This window comes from Panthera onca (genome assembly GCF_046562875.1).
Source record: "Panthera onca isolate mPanOnc1 chromosome E1 unlocalized genomic scaffold, mPanOnc1 haplotype 2 h2.Chr16_ul_9, whole genome shotgun sequence".
Lineage (NCBI taxonomy): Eukaryota > Metazoa > Chordata > Mammalia > Carnivora > Felidae > Panthera > Panthera onca.
Window position 1 is genome coordinate 724,325 of NW_027675823.1, and position 9,817 is coordinate 734,141.

Sequence of the window (9,817 nt, forward strand, 5' to 3'; positions counted from 1 at the left end):
AAAAAATACAGGGTTCAAATTGGGTAATTGCAACAATTTCTTCTAACAGTAGAATTCTATAATTCTCTATAGTGGAATTCTATAATTCTCTCTATTAAATTCTATAACTCTGTAAGTCTGTGGGGACCCAGCCCATCTCTAGCATTAAATACCTCCTATGCATTTTCAACTTTTTAATTTTATAGACAAGATATAGGAAAAAGCCCTTCAGTTGTAGAGGAAAAGGGGTAATGAAGTCTGAGCAATTATGGACACCCATATGAACCTTGTTATGTAAGTGTTCATATACCATCTGCTTTTATTTATATTTATTATTTATGGCCCATGGATCAAATCCTGTGTATGGTCTGTCTTGATACAACCTATGAGTTCAGAATGATTTTCATGTTCTTAAAGGGCTGTAAAAGAGAAAAGAAGAGAAAGAAACAGAGAATATGTGACAGAGACCGTATATGGCCTGCAAAGCCTAAAATATTTACTGTCTGGCCTTTACAGAAAAGGTTTGAAAAAGTTGGCTTAGTAAAATGAGAGGAATTGAAGTTAACCTCAAATTGTCACCTACAAGACAAGAAAATATAGAACACTTACATTAATTTGAATGCCATTAACCCAGAATTTTTAAATAATTTAATCTAAATTAAATATTTAAATATTAAATATTTAACTAAGCAGGTGAATTATGTAAGCAGTATTACCAAGTACATATTAAATTATTAAGAGATTAAGGATTTCAGTGTGGGAAATTTTATTAGTTTATTTTTTTATTATTATTTTTTATGTCATTTATTGTTAAGTTAGCTAACATACAATGTGCACTTGGCTTCAGGAGTAGATTCCTGTGATCAGTGTGGAAATTCTTATGCCACCATAAAAATAGATGTTTAAAATGATGGTTAAGGGGTTGGGGCTCCTGGGTGGCTCAGTTGGTTGGGCGTCCGACTTTGACTCAGGTCGTGATCTCACAGTTTGTGGGTTTGAGCCCCGTGTCGGGCTCTGTGCTGACAGCTCAGAGCCCGGAGCCTGTTTCAGATTCTGTCTCCCTCTCTCTCTGCCCCTCCCCCACTCATGCTCTGTCTCTCTCAAAAATAAATAAACATTAAAAAAATGATGGCTAAGGGGCACGTGGCTGTCTCAGTCATTAGAGTCTGCAACTCTTGATCTCGAGGTTGTAGGTTAGAGCCCCATGTTAGGTATAGAGATTACTTAAAAAAAATGAAATCTTTAAAAATATAATGATGGTTAAGTGGTATAGTTAGAAATGTTTACACTAAACAAACATCAGAAATGCCTCTAACTTCGCTAATTACAGAATAAACATCTCTCCAGCCTCATTGTCAAGGAAGAAATGTTTGCATATATCTCTGTACATTAGACATACAGAGATACTAATGTTCTTTGCTATGGAGGTTCAGTGTTTATTCTTTGTCCATGCCATGCAAAGCTGTGTATTTCATTAATCCTTTTTAAAAAATTTTTTTAATGTTTATTTATTTTTGAGAGAGAGAGAGAGAGAGACAGAGTATGAGCAGGGTAGGCACAGAGAGAGAGGGAGACACAGAATCCGAAGCGGGCTTCAGTCTCTGAGCTGTTGGCCCAGAGCCTGATGCGGGGCTCGAATTCATGAGCAGTGAGATCATGACCTGAACCGAACGAAGTCAGATGCTCAATCGACTAAGCCATCCAGGCACCCCTCATTAATCCTTATTAATGATGTGCTTTAGAAAATAGATTCTTCTTGCAAATGTGGAAGGCTTAAGGGTAGTGAGTAAAAAGAATCTCATATGACACTAAAAATAGCCCTTCAAATTATCAAACCTTCCAAGTCTTAGGGGACAACCACTTTGTATTGGTCTTCTTGGCTACCTCTGCCATCTGGGCTCCAAACGTTACAAACACAGTTTGGAGAAAACCAAAAGAGACAAACTGCGCAATGGATAGGGCCTTTCATTATTTCTACTATGAGGTACTTTGTAAGCCAATTATTTCATGTCAGGTGAAGTGTTCTCATTCATTCATTCAAAAAAAATGTGAATCAAAACCTAAAAAAGAATGTGACAGGCCCTATGCCCAGTACCATAGGCACGCAGATGGTTAAGACAGGCTTCCCACCCTTGTAGGAACTCATGATTTCACAGGGAAAATAAACAGAAGCTTAAACCATAATGCCTAAGCACTAAATGGATGATGAAGCACTGACAAAGTGCAGAAGAGGGAGCCACAAAGTCGTAAAACCACATTTCTTTTCAGTCGTTTTGCTCCTTCTACTCACTACCCAGCTGTTAATTTATTTTATAAATATTTGAGTTTGTTCTTTGTCCATGCATCAGTTTTAAACACAGTAGACAACGCAGATGAGCAAGACTAGTCCATACTTTCATGGAGTTTATGCCCAGAGGAAATGGAATGCCAGAATAACTATATTAAGAAGAAATTGGGGCACCTGACCGGCTGAGTCAGTAGAGCATGCGACTCTTGATCTCAGGGTCGTGAGTTCAAGCCCCAGGTTGGGCGTGGAGTCTACTTTAAAAAATTAAAAGAAGGAGAAGAAGGAGGAGGAGGAGAGGGGGAGGGGAAGAAATGGATTTGGGCAATGAGAAGTATAAGTTGTTTTTGGAACACAGAAGAGGGGGGGAAGACTTCAAGTTGGATCAGGGAAGTTACTAGAGAAATACTGTTTGAACAGAACCTTGAATGGCTATGACGTATCATCAGATAGACATCTTGGGAAGAATATGCTTGCAAGATAGAGTGAGTGAAAGGCAAAATGCAGGAGAAATTTCTTTGGTATCTGTAGAGTAGGAAACTAGAGCCGGATTTAGGATTTTGAAGGCCTTGGATAATATGCCACGCTACCGTGTTATCACAGCAGTGCTCTAGGACAAACTTTAGACTGCACCAGGGTCACCGGGAGGCCTTGTCAGAACACAGGTTCCACCTCCACAGTTCCTGATTCACTCAGTCCAGAGTAGAGCTGAGAATTTGCATCTTGAGTAAGTTCCCAAGTGACTCTGATATTTGAGAACCACTCCTGGAGAATTAATCTGGTGACTGTGTGCAGTATAGATTAGAATGGGAGAGACCAGAGATGAAAATGCCAGTCAGAAGATGGTGGTACCCATGTAGGTGGAAAGTGAGGGACTCGGCTGAAATCCATGGAAATAAGAGGGTCAACCATAATCAAGAATGGGTGTTTCCAAATAAAAATCCAGGACCGTGTTGTTTTTTTGTTGGCCCCACTTGCAGCTGAAGCAATTGATAAATTCATAGACCGTTTAGGCAACGTACAACCAAAAATAAATTTCTATTAATATGATAATATAATTCTGAGTTCGTTCAAAGTTAGGTATTGATTAGAGGAGTAACTTCTTTTCAAGTTAAATGAAAAGGTATCTTTTACCTCTTCTGGTATTGACTTGGTGTCAAGAAGTAGAACTAAACCAGGAAGGTGTGCTAATGTGAGAATATCCCTTTTAATGTTAGAAATTATAGGGGCGCCTGGGTGGCGCAGTCGGTTAAGCGTCCGACTTCAGCCAGGTCACGATCTCACGGTCCGTGAGTTCGAGCCCCGCGTCAGGCTCTGGGCTGATGGCTCGGAGCCTGGAGCCTGTTTCCGATTCTGTGTCTCCCTCTCTCTCTGTCCCTCCCCCGTTCATGCTCTGTCTCTCTCTGTCCCAAAAATAAATAAACGTTGAAAAAAAAAAAAAAAAGAAATTATATGTGGCGATCACAACTTTGAGCTCATAATTTAGAAATTGATGAGGCCACAAAAAGTCATTTAATCAATTCTTCTGCTCTCAGGAAACATTACTTCCAAGATCTATCAAGATCTATAGTTGTATATTTTATGTATGAAGATCACAAAGGTGAGACTCTTAAGAAAGGTGAGGACAGGGTTAGGGGCTCTGGAAGGTTCAATTAACAATTCCTAATACTCAGAGTTTAGCCAAAAGCTACTTATTCAATACTACCATCCTACTAATTAGATATCTTATAGCTAATTGAGGCAATATTTTCCTTTTCCTTTTCCTAGAGATTTATCCTGCAATAAAATACAATCTATTGAAAGACGTACATTTGAATCACTACCTTTTTTGAAGTTTATGTAAGTTACAAATATAATTTCATTATATTTGGAATTTGTATTAAACTTAATTGTAAACCTCTTTGTTATTCATTTGGAATGAATGAACCTTTATTAGTCGAAAGCTACTAAAATTATGTAGCAAATCTTTTTTGTCTGTGGCAAAGTTTGGTGTGAGAGTTATTATAGAGATCAGAGTGAATCGTTCTAGAGCAGCAGTTCTCTGCCAGGGTGATTTTGCATCCAGGTGACACTTGGTAGTGTCTGGAGACATTTTTGATTGTCAGACTGTAGATGTGCTCCTGGCATCTAGTGGGTGGAGGCCAGGGCTGCTGTCACACCCTACAGTTCACAGGGCAGCACCCCCCCCCCCATAACAAAGATTATCCAACCATAAATCTCAACAGTGCTAAAGTTGTGAAACGTTTTTCTAGAGAAATAAACTTACTTCTCTAGAAAAAAATACTTACTTAACACAAGTATTTATTGAGCATTTACTGATTTGTATCTAATGCACCACATGTATAAACATGAAAGTATAAATCTTTCATGCAAATATTTTTTTAAAAAGGCAAGTATCTTTCCTAGTGAGATTTCTTTAGTGTATGGAGAGAGTATTGTGGTTATGTTTCATTATCTATAAATTAGAATCACTGCCAAAGGATAAATATTCTGAAAGAATATCTTTTTTTTCTCTTTGTTTGTCTTGTTTTTGTGTGTGTGTGTGTGTGTGTAGAAATCTTGGTTGCAATTTACTCACCGAACTGAGCTTTGGAACATTTCAGGCCTGGCATGGAATGCCGTTTTTACACAAGCTGTAAGTGAAATAGAAAATGAATACATGTAAAAAAAAAAAAAACTACATGTAAAAATATCATACAGTGATTGGTTAGGTGTGTGTTAATAAACCCAGTATGAATTCTGGAAAGTAGGTCTTAAAATCCATTTTTTTTTTTCAAATGAGGAAACTAAGGTACAAAGAGGCCAAGAGACTTGTCTTAACTCCTAAATGGCACTCTCTGCCCTCCCTCGTACCCAGCTTTGTGTGGGCAATGAAAGCCCCAAGCAAGTAACACCCAAGTCAGTATTATCATGGGAATTCGTGACAGTGATGCTTCCCCAAGGTGTGCATGGTCCTTGAAATCCACTTTTGAATTTAACTTTGATTCCTGCTCATGTGCAAGTTTCCTATGCAAAAGAGAACTTCAAAGAACTAAGTTTAGCACAGAGTTTTCCAGGCAGCAAAAGGTGTGGGTGCTTCTTGAGCCATCAGGAAAGCAGAAAGAACTCCTGAATGCCTGCCACAGGGCACTGCTCTCCATGTGTTTTCTTTCCTGACCACTCTTCAATTAAGAAGTATGTTATTCCCTTTCAGCCGGAAAATTCTGTGATTTCTCTGTAAAAAAGCAAATCATACTGGACATGTTCAGTGGCCTGAGGGGGATTTTTAGACTCAAGGTTGAAGACCCTCCTCTAAAGCAGACGCTGGAAAAGACTGTCTTACTGTCTTGTGGTTCAGAAATCCGATTTCACAACTTATCTTCCGTTAGATGAAAGTGTTTACGGTGTGTCCGGAGCTGGAGTAAGTTCCTGCGGGTGCCCAAGAGCAGGGGCCTCCTCTCTCCTCTCATTAATTTGCTGATGCCTAACTTGGGGAAAGAATACTGAGGGTCAGTTTTTTGTTTTGCCGGCATGCCAGAGAACGGGCTCATTGAGTTTCTCCACCAAGAGGTTTTAGTGGTGTCAATATAATGTCTTAAAACTCACCACCTCTACTAAGCATCTTATAACACCGAGAGTCTCTTCCAAGAATCTGAATTTCATAGTTAGGTAGGCAATACAGGACAAAATAGGGTGGAATCCGTTGATAACAATGAATGAATTCATTGAAAAACACTCAGTGCCACGCGCACTCTATGTCGACAGTGTACTAAGTACTGGGGGTACAAAGAATACACAGGGACTGTCCCCAAGAATCTTTCATACTGGAAGGAGAAAAAGATGGCCGTTGATGGGAAAACGTATGTGAGCCATGCTGGCATCAGTGCAGCAGGGTAACGAGCTAGGGGGTGACAAAGTAGGGGATGGTTGTGGAATAGAAAAGATTTGTTGTGGAAAAGGCAACAACTTGCTTGTGTTGAGTTTCCACGTTCATCTTGATGAAGTTTTGGGGAGATGGTGGGGAGTCGGGAGCCGACGGCCAAGAAAGAATTCTTGAACATGTCTTTGGTGCAAAAAGGTGATTTTATTAAAGCACAGGGACAGGACCGTGGGCAGAAAGAACTGCGCTGGGGTTGTGAAGAGTGACAGGTTATATGCTATGGAATTGGGAGGTCAAGTCAAAAGGGAAGTCTCCAGAGGGACTGTGATATGTGAAAGAGGACTCCTAAGATACCAGAGGCCTTGCTATTGTCAAGCTAAGGTTGTTTTTCCGTCTAGCAAAGCATTAAGACAGTAGGGAGTTCCTGGAGAAATATTTTATTTGCCTGCCTCAAGTATCTGTCAATAGGCTGCAGGTTATAAGGAAATTTAATTTTACCTGAGATTTCCTTCTTGCCTTTGTTCCCCATATCACTATGGAGGGGTGATGTGGGGTCTCCAGGAAGCTGATTCTGTAGGTTTCTGGCGATTAGGCTATTGATAAGATTGCCTTTTTCTTGTAATTTACTAAGATATTTGTAAACTGATGGAAACTCCTATCTTGCCCGACTGAGATCTCTTATCAGTTAACCATTTGTTTTCTTTCCTTTCCTTTGTCCTCGAGCAGCCAGAATCACACATATCCCACCTGGGGCAGGGGCATGTGCTAACTTGTATCTTGCCCTCAACTTGCCTCATGCTCCCTCATCAATCTTACATGACAGAAAAAGGTAATTAAAGAACCAGAGCTAGCTGGTATTGAGAATAAATTAATACTCATGTCATGTGTGTTATGCCCAGAATTCGTGATCCCCAAATACCGCCAGGGAGCCGAGTCCGATGTAAAAGCAAAAGAGCCTTTATTCGAGCTAGCTCGAGCTCAATCCCCTACCTGCACTGATGCAGAGGTGAGATACCGGGGAGAGAGAGCCAGTTTCAAAAGGACAAAGGTTTTATGGGGGCCTAGGGGCAGTTGGTGAGGTAATGGCTGTGGCCTCAGCTGATTGGCTGGGGAAGGGTCCTGGGGAAGAGTGCTGTTAGGCAGGTGGGGGGGGGGGGGTTACTCAAGGGGAGGAGGTGTGGTCAAGGTGAAGGACACAGAACAAGATGGAGTCAGCCGGCGTAGGCCCGCCCTTTCAATGTGGTTTGAATAGAGCTGTACTACTAAAACGAATTCACAGTTAACTTCCAAAAAATTATCACAGTACAGTAAGTGTGTATTGGAGGTTGGGCTCCTTGTTTGGGGCCAAACTTTTCTTTTCTTTTTTCTTTTTAACGTTTATTTATTTATTCTGAGAGAAAGAGAGCATGCGCAAGGGAGATGCCATCCCGTGAATTCAGTCACGTTATTACCTATGTGACTTAATTACTGGGGTGTTTATAAGTTGAAACAATATTTTCTCCAGCATTAAATAAGTTTGTAAACCTTTTGGGCCCCAGCTGAGGTGGATTTATCTTGAACTGACTGAAGCTTAAACTTCAGGTCTTCTCACTTACATAGGCCCCTTCCAAAGTCTTGGGAGGGACCCTCGCAGTTCCTGTACGCATAATTTTGCATGTTTTGATGAGGCAGGATTTCCCAAAGTAGATGAGGTTCAGACCCTACAAGGCCTCGATACACCCCTGGGTTTCAGGTAATTCTATCTCAGTAAGTTTTTTGAATGAAGCCTCTTAAGTTATTGATAAACACTGAGTGAACACGTTAGCGGTGTGGTAAAGTCTATTTTGAATCTGAAATCCACCTCAAAGCCATGCCAAGAGTTTATTAATAAGGTACCACTTTTTGAATGGTAGTAATAATCCTATTTCTTTCAGATGAAATCAGGAATGAAATATATTATGGAAAACCAACAGTGGTTGATAATCCTAAATGTTAAGTATACTTTTTTTTTTCCTGACTTTAAAGTGCTTCTCCTTCATTCACCTACACAGGTGCAGACCGATGGCTTATTTTAAAAAATTCACTTCATTGCTTCTAACAGTACGAGCTCCATGAGTTTAGAAGCCGAAGGACTCTACGATGTAGAAAGGCTGTACCTTATCGGGATAGAGCACATTCACATGCTGGCTCGTCTGTGGCGCATCAGTATTGTGCCAAGAACATAAGCTCTAAGGGAGAATAAGGAAAATCTAAGCCTTACCCCTTTTGAATTATTGTTGAGAATATCGTTGAGGTAGGTGTGGCCACCCTCTGAAGGCAAAGTCGAGCCGCAGTCACATTGACGCCCTAACGCTCCCCCAGTCAACTGGCATCTGCTTCCTTTTAGACGGCTGCGTGCCCACACAAGTTGACACACTTCAGGATATTGTCATCGCTTTTTGGTATGTACTGGAAATCCTGGCAGCTTCTTCTCAGATTCAGAAAGGCATCAACGTTAAGGATGAAGATGACAACTCAGGGCTGTCCTTTTGGGGTGATTTAGGGTAACTTTTATTATTTTCCGTGTGTGGTAGTTCAGAAGCTTTGCGATAGTCATACCCAACTGTTACTTTTCTTCTCCCAGCTGCCTCTGATTCTTCCCACGTATATGCCAAGGCATCTTCTTTCTCTGGGAAGCATGGTAGTTGCTCCTCTGCCCCATATCATTTCTTTAATACCTACCTCTGTTAGGTATTTACTGCGCTCCGGCACTACGCTAAGACCTTTCGCTTGTGCTGCAAGTAAGACAGTGTGTCTTAAACTCTTAGAATAGAGCCTGGCACGTGGGAAATGCTCCGGACGTGGCCCCTCACACGCCACTTCATTTTCGTTTTTCCAGCAACTCTTGTGATACAGGTAGTATCATCCTCATTTCGGGGATGAGGAAGTTGAAACTCAGAGACATCGGGTGACTTGCCTAGGTTCACACTGTCAATAAGTGACAGAACCACTTAAGAAGCTTCGCGAGTAATACAATTCCGCATTCCCTGGCACTAGGTAGGACCTGAATGACAACCGGCCTTTTGGGCGTCGTCCCTTGGAGTCAGCTTCTCACTGGAATAGGACCTTTCGAGCAGGGAGCTCCTTTTCCCTATGCTTCGGGAGCTCCTGGCCATGCCACCTATGGGCATCCCCAGGCTTCCTGCTCACCGCCTGGTGCAAATATCACATCGTCACTGCTAGGCACCCACTCTGTGCCCAGCCTTATGCTAGGTGCTTTGCACATGCTCTTTCCTTTAATCTTCAAGTTGCCTTATGAGGTAAATGCTGCTAAAAAGACTCGGAGACGTTCGTTACTTAAGTCCCTTCACCAGGAAGTGACAGCCAGAATTCAGACCTAGGTCTGCCTGATTCCGGGGCCCTTGCTTCTTGGGCTGTTCCTCACTGCCAGAAACTCCTCTTCAAGGCTGTTCTCAGAACTTGAATTAAAACATGGGCTCACCATTTCAGATTCTTTAGGCTTCGCCCCTCCCCCCGCCCAACCCCTGAGAGAGGATCTACGTGATGCCGTTAGATGTCTTGTATTGAGGAGCTTCGCATGGGGAGTCATGTTCTCATGGCTCATGGACCTATGTAGATGAATAAAGGAAAGGGGTTATTCTATCCCCAAGTACTTCAAACATACTGGAATAGGGTCTAGATCACTCTACTTATTTCTTCAACTGCTTTCCTCCAAG

The 9,817-nt window shown here is 41.5% G+C and overlaps 1 protein-coding gene and 1 long non-coding RNA gene across 3 annotated transcripts in view; one reads left to right on the forward strand and one right to left on the reverse strand.

The window, feature by feature from the left end:
- Positions 1-9,817, forward strand: part of LOC144615266 (uncharacterized) — a 50,204-nt gene that overhangs the window by 13,865 nt on the left and 26,522 nt on the right. The gene's annotated exons all lie outside the window — the stretch shown is intronic.
- Positions 212-5,865, reverse strand: LOC144615446 (uncharacterized). The gene is made up of 3 exons (XR_013553808.2): positions 5,586-5,865; positions 4,842-4,896; positions 212-558 (listed from the first exon to the last, which is right to left on the reverse strand). It is a non-coding gene; the product is annotated as an uncharacterized LOC144615446 (long non-coding RNA).